Consider the following 21,034-nt stretch of genomic DNA (forward strand, 5'->3'; position numbering starts at 1 on the left):
CTAACTCAACAAAGAAACATATCTCTTGATCAGTATTATGAACAAAATCTTCTTGGATTGGACAGTGCATATTCAGCTTGCACCTGGACATTCAATAACGTTGGCCTTTGTAAATTTCCTTGAAAAACTGTGCTTCCTAAACCTCATATTTGTTTTCTAAAACCCCTACTTGTCCTTCCACTTAACTTGTAGAAAAATCTTGATTATTATATTAATGTTACTGTTTTCGTCAAGCTGTCTATATTAGTTTCCTAGCCCTGCCGTAACAAATTACCCCAAAGTGGGTAGCTTAAAACTATGATAATTTACATTTCTGGAGGCCAGAAATCTGAAATCAAGGTGTCAGCAGGGGCACACTCTCTCCAAAAGATCTAGGAGAAATTTCATTCATACCTCTCCCAGCTCATGTATTAAGAGTTTTGCATTTAGGCGTTGGAGTGAAAAGACTTGGGTCCAAATCCTGACTTCATCATGTACTAGCTGTGCAGACTTAGGAAGGGAGTCTCAGTTTTTAATTGTGAAGTAAGCTGAATAATGGTAATCACCTCATAGGATTGTCATTGGTTTAAATGAGATGATGCTTATAAGCCACTTGGAACAGAGACGATATGTAGTAAAAGTTCAAAAAATTTTTCATAGTCTTCATCATTGAAGACATAATTTTTAGAGTTATCTTCATAAACCTGAATTGTGAGTTCTTTGGAAATGTGCCTGTAATCTGATCTCTACTACCATGCCATGATGCACAGACAAATGCTAAATTCATTTAATTTACATTTAATTTACATGTAAATTAAATGATTTAATTTACATCAAAACATTTACTAACTGAAACCCATATAAGCAGAATTAAATCATAGCTATTCTTTACTCTTTATGCAACTATTAATACCAAACAATCCTCTGTAGTATAACTGTTCTCTGTAGTGTTACCATACGGATATCTAAAAACACCAAGGTCAGAAGGACTAACACACTATCAAACTTGTACATGAGTCTCCCTGGCATACATTGTACTTTCCTTGGTGAAACCATTTTAATTCCCTCTCCTTGGTGAATGTATGTCAGTTTGTATGATTCCATCTACCTATAAATTCCTCTTACACTTAATGTCTTGCCAGGTATTCAAAATTGACCGTATTAAGCTATTTTCAATCCATGGTTTGTGACTTATTAGGGCATGATGAAATCAATTCAGTTTGAAGCAAAGAGAAGCCTTTTTTTAAATGAAATACAGTAGAATAAAATAGAATGAAATAGAAGACAAGACAATATATGCGTGGATCAGTCAGAATAAGTGAAAATAAATACTGTTTTTTGAAGTTTTTGTTTCCATTTTATATGTACATATGCATGAATATACCTATGTGTTCTGGTAGGTAATGTAAAATACATTTCTCACCAGGAGTTTTAGGCATTTGCTAATTAACATACATCCATTGCTGACATTGCAGATGGATATTCTACGTAATCTACTGTAGTAGATCACATTTTTGGCCTCAATTCTTTTTTTTTTTTTCTTTCCTTTTTTCAACTTGTGTTAATTTGAAGACTTACAAACCTACAGAAAAATATAATATGATGAACACCATATATTCTTTATGTGGATTCATAAATTTTTAAGATTTTAATGCTTTGGGATTTTCTCTTTCTCTCTAATTACACACTCCTTATTATTACAATCCTTATTCTTAATCTTATTATTCTTATGGGCCATTGAGAATAAGTTATAGGTATCATGGCTTTTCACCACTAAATATTCAGTATATATCCTCTAAAACAAAGATATTCTCTTACCTAACCACAGTACAATTACCAAATTCAAAAAATCTAATATACAAAAAATACTATTATCTGACATAGAGCCCATAATCAAGTTTTGTCAACCACCCCAATAATGTCCTTTTTAGTGACATTTTTCGTTCAGGATCCAATCCAGGATTATGCATTATATTTAGTTGTCTTGGCTTTTTGTTTTCCTTTAATACTAGAGCAGTCCCTCAGGGCTCAGTGTATCACATCACTTTCTGCTGCCAAACGAATTTTCATCTAATAGTTTTGATGATTCTGGCTTGACTCAATTACTGCTATTATGGAACATAAGTTTTATATACATTTAAAGAGTAGCATGTATGTACACATGCACACATACACACCATATGATTTATATGTTTTATATCTAATCCTTGTGATAATTGTGAAAAGCAATTTTCATTATATGATAAGAAAGCTGGATGTCTCTGAATTTAAGACACTAGTCCAGGGTCATTTAGCTTGGTATGTTGTAGAACTGAGATCTGAACCCAGAACACTTTATATCATTCTGTCTCTGTTAGGCATTGACTTAAACTCTATTTTGTCTAATATTAGTATGGTCACCCCTGCTCTTTTAGTTACTATTTGCATGAAATATCCTTTTCCATCCTTTCACTTTCAATCTATTTGTTTCTTTGGATCTAAAGTGAGTCTCTTGTAGACAGTGTAGAGTTAGATCATGGTTTTTTTAAACTCATTCTGCCAACCTCTGACTTGATTGGAGAGTTTAATTCATTTACATTTAGAGTAATGACTGATAAGGAGGAAACTACTTCTGTCGTGTTGCTTCTTGTTTCCTATATGACACATAAGCTTTTTAGTCCCTCATTTCCTGCATTACTGTCTTCTTTTGTGTTCAGTTGACTTTTTGTAAACTTCAATAACGTACAAAAACTGTTTCTTTAACAGCTTTATCCCCTCCATTTTTCAGTTGTTAATGTCACAAAATTACATCTTTATACATCATTACTGAGGTAACTGGACTCCCTCAGCTTTTGTTTATCCAGGAAATGCTTAATTTCTCCCTCACTTTTGAAGGACAGTTTTGGTGGATATAGGACTCTTGGTTGACAGTTTATTTTCTTTTAGCATTTTAAATATATCAGCCTTGTGATTTTGCATTGAAAACTGGACATTTGAATCTAATAATGTAGTGATTCTGGAAATCAGATTCTCCCCCTTCCCCAAGGTTTGCTATTTTGATTTTGCTCAGTTTTGATTGTTGTAGGCTGTCCCTGTGCTGAGGATCCTCCTGAGATGTAAACTTTAGGTCTCCTCAGGTCTTTTCTGAGCCTGTGCCTTCCCTTGAGCATGTGTGGTCACTTTCTAATTTCCCCCCTATACACAATTGCTTTTGAATGTCCTACTCTCAATGTCTGGCTCTCAAGAGGGAAAAAAGAGAAAAATAAAGATGGGGGGTGGAGAAGCGCCATCCCTTTGAAGTCACTTCAGTCAGAGACAGAGAGGCTTGCAACATGGGGAGAGATGCAACAGCAATGGCCACTGGCTCTTTGTTTGAACTTCTGATTAGGAACAGCAATCTGAAATAAGAGCACATGTCCTGTATATTTGAAGGACAGGTTCTTTCTACCCACCCTGTGTGCAAGCTGCTCCTGGAACACATGCACAGCTGCCTGCCACATAGCTGGGGTTGGGGGATGGGTAGCTACTACAGTACTAACAGCTGAATTAACTGAAATTAATTATAATTTATTCTTCAAACCTTCCTGGAAGTTGCAAGCCTCAATAGGCTCCAGAATTCCAAAATAGTTACATTCGACAGATTCTGTCAGTGAAATTATTGTCTAGGTGGAGAGACAGATTCCTGGTGCTTCCTATTCTGCAGGCCTCCCAGAATCCTCCCCTACCTCAATTCTTCACCCTTCCTGTATTCATGTCCTTTGCTATGTGACTTTATAATACCTTCCACGAAAGAGATGAAGTATATTTCCCCACCATGATTTTGGCTTTAGTCATTTGACTTTATTTGATAACTCTAATAAGTCAGTTGTATTGTGCCAGTTCTGAGCCTTGGCCTTAACAAAAGTTGTGAGTTTCTAACCCATTCTCTTGAGCCTCTGCTATCACCATAAGAACATTCCCAAGCTGGTTCTAAAAGAGAAAGATGTGTTACAAAGCTCAGCTCTATAGCTGCACCCTGCATGATCAGCTAACCTCCTGATGTGTTAATGAATACAACCAAGATCAGCAGAGCCTCTTGGCCAAGCCTAGCCTAAAACAGTCAATCTCCACTCAACCCACAGACTTGTGAGCTAAATAAAAGTTTATTATTTTATACCACTAAGGTTTTGTGGTTAGTTATAATACAGTATTATTATAGCATAAAAATAAACATATAAACAGCCTCCAAGGAATGTTAGAAAGTCCTTGCTTTCTAACTTTATATGTATATATTTATTTACAACAACTTATAATATCCTTCTTTTTTTGTTTCTCTACTGCTATTATTTTCCTCATGAATTCTTCTGGCAGATATAAACATTTGTTCCACTGTGTTTCCATTACACTGATCACATAACTATACTTTCAAGAACAATGCTTTGCAAATTTATGTTTGCTTGTCCATCTCTCTCTCTACTGTTATTGCTTCTCTAGATTCCCACACTAGATTATGAGTCACTCCAGGTGGAGAAATAATGTGATATAGTTTTTAATGGTACAGGTTTTGGCCTCAGACAGACCTTGGTAATATGCTTTCTTTAGCTATGGGAAACAGGGTATGTGCTTTAACCTCTCTGAGCCTTTTATCTACAAAGCACATTATATAATCACCTTTTAACGTACATGGTTTTTGTGAATGCTAAATGAGTTAAGATGGGTAAAGTGTCCAGAACATGATTGGCATTTAATAAATGCCAGCTATTATTAATTCCTCTTACTGGTCTTTACAACCATAGAATTTTAGCATATTGACTGTATAAGATTAAAAAATTTTCAATACATTGAACCACAAAACTGAGAAAGTTGGAAAACAGGGAGAAGAAACCACTATGTCATCAGGATTCAGATAAAATTTTTTTTAAGGAAAGATAAATTTATGAGAACATAATCCCAAGGAAGTTTAAGGTAAAATGGTATCAGAATGGAGTTTTAAGTTTCAATTTTAAATATAATATTGTTTTTATTTTTTCTTTGAAAAATAGTGTCAGTCTTCCTTTTGTTATGTTTCTTTTTCCTTTTCTAACATGTAAGAAAGATAAAGATACAAGGAAAAGCAAAAATCAGTTGACATAGATTTAATTTTCTACTTTGAATATTATCTAAGCTTTTTAAAAGGAGTAAAATTAAATGAGGAAAACCTCTATCAATAAAACATTCATTTTCCCTCTTTCTACATAGTGATTTATGCCTAAACTTTAGTAGAAACGTGAAAACACTAAGAGACACTCCAATAGAAAAAGCTTAAGCTCTGAAGTCAAACAAACTGGATGTTGAATCTCAGCTTTGCCAGTTAGTTATTTTGTAAAATAGAAGAAGCTACTCTAACTCTCGAACCTTGGTTTCTTCACCTCTAAATTATGTACCCTGATACTTCACAGCTGCTGTGAGCATTAAATGAGGTAAAGAATTTAAGGTGTCCCTATAGCAGATTGAATGATTCACTCCAATGTCCACTCCCTCCCCCTATCTACACCTTTGCCACATCCTCATCATGGGTACTTTGATTGGATATAATTGGCTTTGGTCAACTGATATGTGGGTAGATATGATGAATATGCTAGTTCTGAGCCTAGGTTCTCAGAGGCCTTGTGTATTTGTTTGTTCTCTTGTGTTACTGTCATTATCATGAGAACATGTCTCAGCTAGCTTGCAACCAAAGGATGAGAGGATGAGAGATATATGAAACAGAGTTGCTCCTGCCACTTCGCTAATTTGCAGCTTGAAGCAGGGCTGCCCAGTAGAGCCCAGCCTAGATCAGCAGAACCACCATAAGTGACCAGCAGATCCAGGAGACTAAATGACTGTTTTAAGTCACTTGTTATTGGGATAATTTCTTATACAGCTCTATTGTTACAAGAGCTAATCAATGCAGTGCTGAACACTGTGGATGACACATAATAGTTTTTGATAAATATTAGTTCTATAGTAACATAACAATATGTCATTTGGCATTTCAATTTACTTATGTTAAACTGAAGAGAAAGCCTCTTTTAATTGTACATGATTTGTTTTGAAGGCCAATTACTAATATAAACTTGTGAAATAAAATACTAAATAAAAAATTAAAGATAGAAAATTCTTGAAATTCTTAGCCTTATCTGTTTAGTGTCAGTATCCTTCTAATAACCCCTAATCATTGTGCTGCTCACTAACCCCTTAGGCTAAAAAAATAGTATAAAAATGGTATGAACCTAGTATGGGATAAAAATTAATTCATACCAATACTCACTAAGCTGGTGACCACAATACCCATTAAACTGGTGGTGTATAGTTTCAGGGATTTGGATGCAAGCTCCCAAGATGTTTTATATACACCTTTTAAAATATATCAGTCAGTGAAATATATTCTACCTATTTCCCACCCAACTAGAATTTGAACCACAAATGGCAGGTGCTAGGTTCATATTTCACTAATATAATCCTCCACACAGCTCGGTATTTTTAAGAAGAATCCTTATAACTTAAGTGCCTAATACCTGAAGGCTTGAAGTGCATTTGTGTTTGCATCTGGGCTTTCTCCATTCTACCAAGACACACAATGAAAAAGCATACCAAGTCTCAGTGTCCATCTGAGACCCAGCAGAAGATCAATTTCTCATGAACCCTCACTGGAGGCACTCTTCAGTTTGATGTCTAAAAAGGCCTCAGACAAATATTCCCACTTCAAATCTAGACTAAAAGTCACTGCTTTTGCCTTTGATGATTTCCTTTAGCCATGCAAGTATGTACACTTTTCCAAATAAGATCTTGTGGGGAAAAAAAGCTGGAGAAAGTGCTCAGGAGTGTTCCATTTATGTATTTGTCTGATTTTCGACCAGAAAACCTAAACAAAAGGGCAGAACTGTGATTTTTCAATGTTCCATGACAACTTTTGCAATAAGACAGTTCTCTACCTAATTCTATCCAACTCTTCCTCTGAAAATTTTGTTCTACGTATATGCATTACTATGTATTGCATCCATTAAGTTGTTAGGTTCAACTTCTGGATTGATATGTAATATTTAAGGAGTGCTCACTTTCTTCCTAAAATTTAGAAGGATAGCTGAGGTAAAGATTTGTGAGTCATCCATTCAAAACTTTCTCTTTTTACTTACACACTATGATATAATAGTAAGTGCATTTATTCATTTGACAAATATTGTGCAAACAGCTATCATGTGCCATGCATCATGTCAGATGCTAAGGAGTTGACAGTTTCACAGAGTTGGGCATTAATCAAAAAATCAGAGAAAAATATAAAATTAAACGTATGATGAGTACTATGTAATAAAAGTGCAAGGTATTTCAGGAGTATATAACAGGAGGCCTGACCTAATTTGGGAGTATGGGGAAGGCTTTCATGTGGAAGTGATGTTGGAACTAATACATGAAAAATAAGTACAATTTATCTAAGTAAAGAGATTGGGCAAAGGGGCCTTTCCAGGTAGAGTGATCAGAATATGGAAAGTAGCGGAATGAAGAAGACTAGTGTAGGGGGAACAGAGAGTATTAGAAAGAAGAATGGCATGAAATTAGGCAGGAGGTGGGGCAGAGAACTGACTGGCAACTGGGAATCTTCATGCTCAATGTGTCCCTCCAGACCTACTCTACACCCTTCTCCACCATACCCTATACCCTAGAAGACAGAACTTTGAAAACTCCATCAATGGGCCCCTTTACCCTCCAGCTCCCAGGTGTATCCAGCCAATGGGAGACACCATCAAGAAACTGGATGATGAGATGAAAGTGAAAAAAAGTGTATTCCTCTACTATAGGCATACCCACCGACCGGAAGTCAAAATGTATGTTTCTATTCAGATTCACATATTAAAATGATCACTTTGGCTATAAAATCCCCAAATTGGATCGGAAGGGGCAAGAATGGATAGAGACCTAACATTAGCTTGGACAGGAAAATAATGGTGGAAATACAGAGAACTTGATGGATTCAAGATGGGGAAAAAGACCTCCAAAGTGGACTCAACATTTTATCTATGCAACTTGCTGTAAGGCAGTACCACTGACTGAGGAGAGCACCTCAAAAAAAAAAAGGAAACAGGTTTGCAGATGGCAATCAAGCATGTGTCTTTGGACGTGTTGAATGTGAGGTTATTTTGAGACATCTAACTGGAGATGTGAAAAAGACAGCTGGATACACAGATCCAAAACTCTAACAAAAGGTCAGAAGTTGGGGATTTATGTTTGGGAGTTTTTGACATGTGGTGATGATTAAAACTGTAGTTGTATGTGAGGCTTCCCACAGGGTGAGAATAAGGTACTGGCCCAGCTCTAAGAAACGTTACCATATACTGGCCAGTTAAAGGAAAACAAACTCAGAAGGATGAAAAAAAAAAGTAGCAGCAGAGATTCGGTGGGTATGTATGACACCAAGGAAATGTACGTCATAGAAGACAAGGAAACAGAGTATATAAAACAGTAAGAATCATATGGTTGACTGAAAATATGTGAAAAAATATTCTTTTTCTGTGTCATTATAGTCCATTGCTTTTATAGGGAATAAATATTAAATATTAAAGGAAGGTGTTTTCTATGCCAGAGAACAATTTTATTGCACTTAGGTTCCCTTTGATTTTGACCCCTTCTTGTGTCTGCCCTTTTCTGCAATAGAAGATAGTTTCCATAGTTCTCACCTGTAATAAAGTTCAGTGTTATACCCTGCTGCTTCTAGTTATTACTGCTTACCCCAGTCAGAACTGATACATTGGATCCAATGCTAGGAACTTGGATTCCAGTTAACCAAGGTTTTATTCTAGCAAACTTCTGCCTGCACAGAAAGAAAAAGAAATACACAGAGATTAACTTTCCCAAGGACACATACTTGGAAAATATCAGAGTCAGATTCAAACTAATACTTTCGCTAATACTTTTCAAACTAATACTAATACAAATTCCCTGTTGTATGACACATGAAGGCATCACCATAACTACTCAATGTACTCCTTCCCTAACCTCGATATTGCAAGCAAGATGTAATAAAAACAAAAACTCATTAATCAGGAGAGAGAACCCACAAATTGTAAAGCTCAAAAACTGGAAATTCTAAAATCATGAATTCAATACTGCCAGCAACTTTAGCCTCATCCTTTGAAAAATACGCCTTTGTCTCAGCCAGCTAGGACTGCTATGAAACAAAAATACCATAGACTGGGTGCCTTAAACCACAGATATTTATTTCTCACAGTTTGGGAAGCTGGGAAGTCCAAGATGGCAGATCCAGTGCCTGGTGAGATCCTGCTTCCTGACTTGTAGATGGCTGTCTTCTCCTTGTGTCCTCACACAGTAGAGAGTAGAGAGCTACAGCAAGCTCATCCATCTCTTCTTATAAGGGCACAATTCCATTCATGAGGGAGGCTCTGTCCTCATGACCTAAACCTCTTACAGGCCACACCTCTTAATCCCATCACCTTGAGGGTTAGGATTGCAACATATGAACTTTGGGAGACACATTCAGTCCATGATAGCCTTTTTAAAAATTTTTTTCCAAGAAGAATTTATTTTTCTTTGATTTAAAGAAAAATTACAATCCCAGTGAAATTATATTCACTAGTTTGTTGTATTTTTTATATTCCACATATAAGTGATATCATACAGTATTTGTCTTCCTCTGTCTAACTTATTTCACTTAGCATAACACCCTCCAAATCCATCCATGTTGCTGCAAATGGCAGAATTTCATTCTTTTTATGGCTAATATTCCATCGTGTGTGTGTGTGTGTGTCTATATACACACACACCACATCTTCTTTATCCATTCATCTGTTGATGGACACAGGTTGCTTCCATATCTTGGCAATGCTGCTATGGACATTGGGGTGCATGTATCTTTTTGTTTGTTTGGGTTTTTCACTTTTTAATTTACTTCAGCATTTTAGGGGAAAGGAGAGACACAATCCCAAAGGGGGTGTTCAAAGCCCACCTTGCTTACTGAGGCAGAGAAGTATTTTAAATATACATATATATGATAGCCTTTAACACCCTTGGAGATCGTTCTCAAATTTTTTCCAAACTCATGAAAATCACCTCTCATTGTCAACAGTGCGGACTATTTCAGAGAGCTGTAACATGACTGCATGGTCAGCTTGCCTGCGGTTTAAGGTACCAAAAGAAATCTCATTCTGCTCTTAATTCCCTTGTTTTGTGGATAAGCTGTTCACCTGCCGAAACCAAGCAAGAAACAAACCTGTGGCCTTGGTACCCAACATATTTGAATAGGCTTGTTTTAATGTCTGTGTTTCACTTGCTTCTTTACAGTTCATGTGAGTTTTTTTTTTTTTTTTTATAGCAGCTGGTTTTGCTCTAAGGACGAGTGGGTGCTACATCAGAATATTCCTCTGACAGTGTAGAAATTCTGGGCCACTTCAACATTAGGCCAGTGGATTTGGTGTCACAGTTTAATTGAGCCAAGTACTGTTATCATGAGTGTCGCGTGAGGGCTATGTTCTCTACAGCTTTGGAGAACTTAATTATTAAATCCACCCCACTGGCTGACAGACAACGTTGTACTTAAGGAGGAATGCATGGGGTGTTTGTTTCCCTACAAACAAACATCATCAGATTGGTGGTAAATGGAGGTCTGTCTCAGTTTTTAGACTGTCATTATCTAAATTAAACTGAAATGGCAAATTTTTATCTAGCAAAATATAGCAAGTTAACCATAGAGGGGCTGTCTAGTTGGAAATTAGATGAAGCCAACAACAAGACAAAATTTAACACAAATTAGAAGTCAAATTAATACACGTGATTGGTGGAGCTGCTGGGGTATTAGTGCCAAAGATGGGTATCCTTGAACCTTATGACAATCTATTGGCTGTCATTATTTTACTAGTCCAATGCTATTGCCAAGTCAAGCTAACACAGATAATTGTCTCTAGTTTTGCTTTGGAAAATGGTCAAATACAAGGATTTCTCCATGCCTTCTAGAACTCAGTGCCCATCTGCTCTCAATCAGTAGGAAGACTGAGAAACAGAACGTGCCATAAACCCTAAGACAAACCCACCTGAGAGGCTGAGACCTTGGCCACTTGTCATGAGATTGCTTTTCCTTCACCTATGGACATATGGTCTTGATAAACTGTCATGAGGACAGCATGATAGAGAAGACCTACAATATCAATAATCCCAGGAGCTAATTCACATATATTGCAATTAATAAAAGATATGCTACAGCCATTATGCCTTATATGACATCATGAGAATTTCTGAGTGCTTTCTTTTTTGGAACATTTCTGTATGAGAACAGAAGCCATCTTTCAGTGCCCCAAATGTGAAAAGAGAAATTTTAATTAGATGTCTACCCTGCCAAACATCCTATAAAAAAAGGAAGGGGCAGTTCATGTCAGGTGAAACAAACAGGGACCAGTCATATCCATGTAGCTCAAGATCACCTTCCAAAATTTGGGATTGTGGAGGGAAGGAATTTGCAGTCCTGCTCAGGCCATTTATCTTAATTCCCTAGAGCTACCATAACAAAGTACCATAACCTATGTGCCTTAAAACAACATAAATTTATTGTCTGACAAATCTGGAGGATATAAGCTCAAAATCAAGATGCCAGGAAGGTTAATTCCTTCTGAGGGCTCTGAGTGACGCTGTTTCATACCTCTTTCCTGGCTTCTGGTGAGGGCTAGCAATCCTTGGACCTTCCTTGGCTTATAGACACATCATTTCAATCTCTGCCTCTGTCTTTACATGGATTTCTCCCTGTGTTTCTCTCCTCCTCCTATAAGTACAATAGTCCTTTTGGATTAGGGCCCACCCTACTCTAGTATGACCTCATCTTAATTAATTAAAACTGCTGTAGCCCTATTTCCAAATAAAGTCACATTCTGAGGTTCTGGGGGTTAAGACTTTAACATATCTTTTGGGGGGTTACAACTCAACCCACAATATCATTTAAGCAATTCTCAAAGAGGATCTCACCAGAAAATGACTGAGACACTAGTGGGGATAAAAATCTCATCTTTTCTTTCTATTTGCTTAAACAGAAGACAAATGAAATTTGTTTAAAAAAATTTTTTTATCTAACATCTGACTTAAAGAATTGAAACTTTTATTCACTGCATTTTATAAGGAAGTACTAAGTAATTTATGGCCTGACAAGGAAGGAGTCTCCCCTGATCTTTGGTGAAAATATTCCCTGAAAAAAATAATTCATCCCATGAAAATGTCTTGTGTCACTCATCTTCCCTGGTGGATCAGGGTGCTACGCTACAGAAGTATATCAATAAATGTGTATTAAATATCCTAACCCAATAAGGTTTCCCTTTATTAGGTGCTATGGAATTGCCAAAGGTGATTTCTACAGCTATATGTGGCATTCTTGGGAACTCAGAGAGAGCCAACTTAAAGTAATATATAGTGCTTGACCTTGTATTTAATCATCCAGATTATTGTGTCTGATTAAGTCTCGCTGAGAGATTAACAAACACGAGTTTTAGTCAAGCCACAGAAATATTAGAAAGTGTATCCCTCTCATAAAACAAGCTTGTCTCAATAAAACAAGCCTAGAAGTGGATTACCATGTCTGTACCTAATACTGAATTAGCAGGACACCCTGATGGGCTATTTCACCTTATAGTATCTGGTGCCTAAAGAATCTTGGCAAGCAACGGAGGGCTAACACGTTCTGGAGAGCTATTCCCTATTGGCAGAGGGATTTCTGCTTTGCCAAACTCAGTACCAAATGCCCAGGCCTCCCTAATTGCAGTCTTAATTCTCTGTAAGTCAAAGTTTATGACTCCCCTGACAGTCTTCAAGGCCCTGTCTCGCCTCCGCAAAAACCAAAGGTCAAAGTGAGGTCCATTAGCAGCTCTGGTTGCGTTCAGGAACCAAGAACAGCAGGGTTTTCCTGATTAGAAACATGGGGCAGGCTGAATAACATGCTCAGAGATGCAGCCAAATGTGCTGGAAAGAGAAGAGGTACAGCAAACAAGGCCCCCTGCTAATATCTGCAGCTTGATCTCTCATCATTTCGTGCTTCTCCATCTATGCTCCAGTAACATTGAATTTCATCCAGGTCGCCAGAGATGACATGTTCACTCCTTCTGTTTCTCGTTTGCATTCCTTCTCACCTCTGGGTCCTGGCACACACTCTCTGCTGCTCTTAATGCCTTTATGAATCTTACTGTACTTAGAAAATATCAATATGTCCTTTAGAACTTGGGTAACTGTAGTTTCCCTCAAAAGTGGTCACTGGTCCCCAAATCTGTGCCAGGTGCTGCTTCTCTGTGCTCCCAGTGGCTTCCCGTACGTGGATCACTCAGAGAGCTCACCACACTGTATGTTGTAATTGCTTGTATATTTTACTGTATCCCCTGATGAGATCCTTGAAAACAGGGACCATGTCTTATTTAGCTTTTTAGCCTCAGGATAGTGACTGTCATACAATAAATAGTTAATGAACACTTATTGAATGAATTACAAAATGAATACAAGTTTGGTAACCAGAAACCCACTGATGTAGTTCTAGCTTTGCTACTAACAAGCTCTGATTTTTCAGGAAATTGTGATAATCGTTGTCACATTCATGACCTTGACACCCTCAGTCATGACGGAAAAATGTTTGCTTTTCCTGTTTCCACTTTTATGAACTTCTACTTCATTCTTTCTTCATAATTGTAAGGTAGGGATGACTCAACCTACATGGTGGCTGGTATGAAAGGTTATCATAATGTATATGAAGGGGCTTTACAAAGTGCAAAATTCTATAGAAATTCAAATTATTATTGATCCTTGGTAGAAAATGAAGAGTGGCCTGAGAGTCTGCAAATGTAACTTTATTGTGAAAAGTGTATTGTATCAGTGTAACATGGCACATTCACTACACGTCCTCCCTTTCCTTTGCTTTCTACCAAGTAAGTGGAGCATCGTGTAGGGTGACACACTCAGGGACTGAGCGTTTTGGTCTGGGCACCAACAAGTCTCTTGGTCACTTGCAGTGTTTTTGATAGAGTCAATATTCTGTCAGTTTCTATAAATGGGATTTTCCTGACTGAAATTTGCATAAGGTTTATTTACTTATAGCTCAAGTTCAAGGGGGAAAAAAAACCTATTACATGACTGTACTAAACAGTTAAATTGAACATTACAACACACACATGTAGGTTTCACTTTTCACCACTGCCTTACAATGGTAGGCTAATGCTTGGACTACTCAGTTTTTTGAGATGGAATGTGAACTTAGATAAATTTGGTTGAAATTTGAGTAGTTTGTTTAGTCCTGTTGTCTTATGCCAGAATCCCAGCCTGTATCATGTAACTATTTGAATTTGTGGCTCCTGATTTAAATTATCTGAGTCTAAATTTCTTCATTGTAAAATGCTGTGGGTGAGGGCTTAGATAATCCCTAAGTGACCTTTTAGTCCTAGAATTATTTAGAGACACATACAAAGCATGACCGTTTTGACATGTTCTGGGAAAAGAAAAATGATACAATTGTAATACAATATCCCAGTCTCTAGGACAACCAGAAAATATAAAGAGAATAAAAGTAAACTTTTACATCCTATTTCCAGTTCATCAATTTTGTGATATGTCCATTTCGTAAAGTGGGAAGGAAGTCACTGAAAGAAAAAAATTTGAAATGAAAATGACAAGGTAATAAACAGCCCCACTGCAACTGCATAACCAAAACTTGAAATACAAGTTGTGCCATTACTATAAATCAATAAATAGTGATGTCAAACGGAACACTGGCATCAACTCCAAAATGGAGGAATATATAAAAATTCAAACACAGATCTACATGGGGATGGATGTGAGCACTGTGTTGGGAGCCAATATTAGGGAAACCATTTCCTTCTCTGCGTCTCGTCTCTCTTTGTAACGTGAGGAATTTGGTTACATGATCTTAAATTCTGGCTCTAACAATCTGTAAGAGACTACAGCCGGCATTAGTTTCCTTCACCCTGTGTCTTATTAATCCTGCTTCATGGAATTCGTCTAAATGCAATCCATGCTTGATTTTCATTCATAAGGAGCTCCATGGTCTATGTAGACTCTAATTGGAAAATTAGTATTGTTTCAAAAACACCAGCTAAGTCTCAAAATCAGATGCCCTCAGTATGACATGCATATCTAATTTCTTCCACGGCTACATAAAGTAAGCAAGAAAGGCATTCTCAACCACTCCTGACAGCTTTTATCACAGGCTATTCAACAAATGTTTTCTGTCTACTTGTCTGAGAAAGCTGATTAGACAAAACAGCTGGTGGAGACACAAAGAAGAACATTCATTACTCACCAAGGGAATATAAAAGATATTTAAAATGAATGAATAGCAGACACAAAAATGACTCTTGGAAGAATTGCATACACATTTTTGAATTGTGAAATTGTCAGGAGTGTGGTATACTACAACATTAGAGGCTGAGTTTCCATTACTTTGCAAGGATAGGTGTGATTTTTTGGTTTTAAATTAAATGGACACAATACAGGCTCCTACTGAATACAAAATTCTTTTCAGTGTAATCCTTAGGTCACTGCTCTAGAGATGATTTCTCAGAAAATCTAGGTGACTTGGAATGTCTAGAGGATTTACTAGCCTCAATTCAGAAAATGTATCTTGAAGCCCTGGATCCTTTACTACTTCTTAGGATCAAATTGTTCCTTTCAAATGCAGTGAAGGGATATTGGTGAATGATACAGAGAAAGGAGATTCAGCTGTCTCCCTCCTTTCCTCCAACAAACAAGGGAAGGAAGATTTGTGCTCGTCACAAAATCTCAAATCCCCATGCTTTCATCTCCTAGAGTATTCCTTCACTATAGTCAAGCACACACATGCCATATGTTCTCCATTAGAAAATAATAAAAGTAAAACTTAACTTTGCTTTGTTTTCTAAAGGTAGACTTTGATTATTTTCTCTAAATAATTTACCAGAACAATTTCTTCTAAAAGAAGAAAGTATAGGAGAAAGTGCATTGGCCTGGGCTAAGAGGAGACAGTTACGTTGTTCTCTGACTAGCAGACCATGTTTACTTGGAACCATCTTCCCTCAGGGCCTCAGTTTCTTCATCTATAAATGATGCGATTTCATCTTTGGAATGGATTAAGGTATAAATGAATACAGTACACTAATCAAAAGGTTGAGGTCAATCCAGATAATCTCTGCGCTCCCCTCTTACCCACTTTCCTTCTCTTGACACTCTAATCCTATCCAGGAAAACAAAACAAAACAAAAAACAACAACAACAAAAGGATTGCATATCCCTGTATAAAAGCATATACATCATCTCATATACACCATATACAGCATATACACCATATACATCATCTCATTTGCTCCTCATGGTGAATATAAGGGAATTCAATTAAACTAATAACTATGGCCGACCCACTATGTACCGGCTCCTCTATTGTTTTTATATTAACTATCATCTTTTACCTTCAAAACAAATTGTACAGAATGGAAGAGTATCTTCCCCTTTCTCAGTGGAGGTTGTTGATGATGTTGACGATTTGCTATAGCTCACACAGGCTGTTAGAGTCACTGGCTGTGTGACTGCCTGGGCCTCATGCTCTCCCCCAGATCCAGAGGGTAAAGTCATTCCCACCTGAATCAAGTCCAAGAAAAATAGTAGAGAGATGGTTCTTCAGATAGAAGAAATGGACCATTTTACCTAGAGATACATAGACATACTAGATACACAGACACAATTGCATGCTCACTCTAGTTATTATGAATACATAGCCTCTTTCTCCTCCTCATCCTCTATTCTATTGCCAAGTAAATTTTCTAAAGAAGCATTCACTAAAATGAATTTTCAGTGAATTAGAGTACAGAATCGAATGGCCCTTTCTGGTCTGGCCCTATCGATCTTTCCTGCCTCATACCCTCTCCCTCCCTCTAGTGCCCACTGAGCCAGTATCACCAAAGGCGCGTGCCACTTCATGCCTCCGCACCTCTTCTATAATTCTTTCCCTCTTTCTCTGTGTGGTAAAGATATACTCTTCCTTTATGCCTCTGTCCATGTGTCATTTTCTTGCCATCTGCTTCCCTGGAGTGTTTAGCTCACCCCCTCTTTGCTCCCACATCATCTTTCCAAACACAGTGAGTCTGACCAGTGTTTGCAGGGTCCTAACCCTTTCCCTCATACCCCGGTATACTGTGACTGTCTTAAAAGAATGTTTTTTCTCATTCATTTTGGAAGACTGAGAGCTAACACAGAGTCTGCAGTAAAGTGAGTGCCAATAAATAGTTTCAGAGTTTATGATGAACTGAGTGAGTGAATGAATGAATGAATAAATGTGTGTATTTGATCTGAATTGATTCCTAAATTGGGCTAATCCTCCCCCTCGGATTTCTTGGTTGAAAGGAAATACTTTGAGACCAATTCAAAAAGGATATTAATATCAAATATTTTAGAAACAGTCAAAGGCCTTATGAACTTGGGGGCATTTTCCAACCATGTGCTTTTCATCTCCTGGTTCTGCTGATAGAGTATGGAAATAATTGAATGGCCACTCTTTTCTAGGATGTCAACATACATTTATCAAGGTTTCTGGGCAGTTAGTTTCTCCTTTGAAATTTTAAAAGATGTGACTCTTGGCAATACTGTATAAACATTAGGTTTATTTTCCTGATTTTTGCTTAAGAACTATCATTTGATTCATCTGCCAAGATAACTTCATTATATCCTTGAGGCAATTCAATACACCAGCTATTTGTGTCTCCATTTTTCAAATTCACCAAGCAAGAACTCCAAGTCTTAAAAGAAGCCAGCACAAACCTTTAGGAGGTGGGGTTAGGGCAGAGGGAGAGCATTAACTATTGTGGGTTCTCAGAAGCTTGTTAAAAACAAGATGCAATATGTGCATTGATTGTATTACTTTCTCTCAGCTTTTATTCGTCTTCCCATCAGTGAGATTTGGATTAATCTATATTTTACACCAACTGAATTTTTAAGACATTAATTATAGTTCTTTAATCACATTGTTCCTTGTATGATAGTTAGTGGTATACACAGGTCATCTTTGACCATAACAAATGTTCTGTCCCAGCCAAGTTCCACTTCAGTTGCAAGGCATAGAATCTTAAGGCTGGGTTGGCAAGAGAAAGAGTCCTGGAAGCTGGCGTATAGGGACTAAGAGAAAGGAAGGCAGCAGCCCATATCACAATGTCTCCAGGAAGAATGAACACTTAGCCAAGTCAGGACTGTATTTCTTAGGAGGCTGAGTTGCGGAGACATGTGACCACAGCCCTGTCTGAATAGAATGAGCTTCATCGGTGGGTGTATCTTTGCAATTCCTGAGAGATTCATCTGAGTTGAAGCAGACTTGCACTCGTCGTTAGCCAGGAGTTGAAGAAAGTGGCTCCAGTCATGGGGGTGGGAGGAGGGAACTGGCTAGAGATATCAGGCCAATAAAAGGTCCCCAACAAAAGAACTTTAACACTGGGGAGACGTTTGTGTAATAAAGACAGTAACTGAAATCTATTAAGGAAACCCAAACTAGCTCAGCAAAAGTACAAATATGCTCTCAGAAGATTCATGTAGAATTTCCCCAGGCTGCCACAGGGAGGTAATGCTAAAAAGTGTTTAGAACTGGTCAAATGGATCTGACTTTGAAGCTGGTTCCTTTACTTACCATGAGTATGACTTTGGAAAAATCACTTAACCTCTTTTATGCCTCAGGTTTGTGTCAGTAAGGATGCTTTCAGCAGCAACTAACAAATCAAACAAAAACTATTACCCAAATTGACATGTAAAGAGAGTAAATGCATTGGCTCATCAAACCTGAAGTCCTCCCTGGTTGTGTCATGGTGGCAAAATGTTTATAGCAGTTTCTGACGTCATATGTGTTCACTATTAAATTGAGAAGAAACGAGAGATTTGCCTCCAGGATCTCTCTCTTCAGAGTGAAGGATTTATTTTCTTAGGAGCCTCTAGCAAGCTTTCAGCCTGAATTGGGTCACTTGCCTATTCCTAAAACAGTTCCTCTGTCCAGGCAGTGCCATGGGCTCAACAGCTTAGGCCTGAGTTCCTGAACAAGTCATTGGCAAGGGATGGAGTTATCATTAAATCAATGGGGACCTCTCCTAGACCTGGGGATGGCTTCAATTTTCCAGGAGGTATTTCCTCTGTGTTGGGAAAGGGTGGATATCTGAACCAAATCAAAGTACTGATAGACAGGAAAAAATAGGAAACAGAATTCAGGTAGGCCACTACATAGCATCTACAAGGTCCCTCATCTGTGAAAGGGGGAACGGTGATATTAATGCCCACCTTGGAAATTGTTGGGAGGATTAAATGCGTTAATTCATAGGATGTACATAGCTCAAAAGTGTGGTGTTGTTTTTTCTGCTATTATTGTTTCCCTCACTCTCTATCTTCCCTGCTAAACCCACTTGCTCCATTTTGTTGCTCCTCCCCCTGCTTTCTTCCTGGCACTTGAGTGTCAGTCTACACCCTTTTAATCGGATCATCTGTTTGGCTCTTGCCACTGGGTTTGCACGCTTGCAGTTGCTCAAGAAAGAACTACACCGGCATCATCCTTTAAAGATGAAAGTTCTAATCTCATCAAAGTCAACGAACACATTGATGTGTCATGATGCTAAGAAAAATGGGAGATAAACAATTGAACAAGACTAAACTACTGACTCTGCAAAGTTCACAACACCAACATTCAGTAGTGTGGCTAGCACATGGTTGGTGTCCAGTACACTTTGTGGAATTAAATTGATATCTAATGGGAATACCATGTATGCACAAATAATCAATGTAAATCAAGATGTGGTAAGTACAACAGTAGATATATGAATAAGGCATTGTAGAAGTTGGTAACAGTTGAGGCACAAATATTAATTCAAATTGGGATGTGATTTGGAAAGATTTCTTGGTCAAGTTGAAATCTAAGCCAGAGAGTAAAGAATTCTAGCACAAGTTTAGGCCAGTGAATGGAGGTGCTCAATTTCCAACCAGCAGATGTATTCTTGTATCCCATCTGTTGATTCTACACATGAAATAAATTTAGACAGTTAATCTTTATCAATTGCTTATCTTGGAAGGTTTTCTGAGTTTAGTTGGATAAAAACTGATGTTCAGGGAAATTTTCACTAGATATCACATATTCTGCCTATTAAGTAATACGTTCTAAAACAGAATACCAGATGAAAGGCATTTGAGAACCAGGATTCAGAATTGCTTTCCACTGCATGTATGTGTAATTTCTTGATGAGGCAAGGCAATGTCTGACATAGTTTCCTGCGGTCCTCAGAATTTGCTTTTTCAGCCCACACAATCCTGCTATTTTTTATTTCACGTTTAGTTTGCCTTCGGTAATGAAAAAGATTTAAAGATAACAAGATGAATACTTGGGGGTTACAGAAACCTGGCTTCATTTTCAAACCAGAAATAACTCGTAGCACAAGTTAGACACTCAAAATAACAGAATTAATAAGGAGAAAATAAGCACAGACTTGTGGTTTTAACTAAGTGACCGTTGCTGTGAAAACAACATTTCCACCAACTGGTATAATTTTTTATCATTCATTATCATGCCTAGCAGAAGGCATATTGTGTGAATACAGACAATGTAGGAAGAAGTCCAATTGGCAATTGTTGTATCTCAACATGTTATGCACGGCAGTGAAAAAGCAAAATGGATTTCAACTCTCCAGACACTCCATCTTTGTAATATATTTTAACAACAAAAGACAAAGCCTCTAGTTCCAAGCATATCAAGTGTGTTTTCATAATTTTTGTCTCAGTGTGCAGTTCTCATTTTTTTAAATAAAGCAGGTGGTAAAAAAAAACCTCTAACATAGACTGATCCCCATAATGTTTTGACAACATTTGTCATAAGTCTTATTCCTATCACATGAGATATTTAAAATACATTATTCTCATTCTGTCATAGAAGTGAAAGCCTTTTTAAAAACAGGAACTAAGAAATGTGGTTAAATTCAGGAAAATTTTCCAATGTGACATAATAATTTTACTGAGATATCAAATTTGATATTTTCCCTTGGAAATCCAAAACCAGAGCTGAGTTTGTGAGTAATAAAGACAACACTGTCAACATGGGCTATTAACAATGACA

Source organism: Balaenoptera ricei, chromosome 5 (genome assembly GCF_028023285.1).
Source record: "Balaenoptera ricei isolate mBalRic1 chromosome 5, mBalRic1.hap2, whole genome shotgun sequence".
Classification (NCBI taxonomy): domain Eukaryota; kingdom Metazoa; phylum Chordata; class Mammalia; order Artiodactyla; family Balaenopteridae; genus Balaenoptera; species Balaenoptera ricei.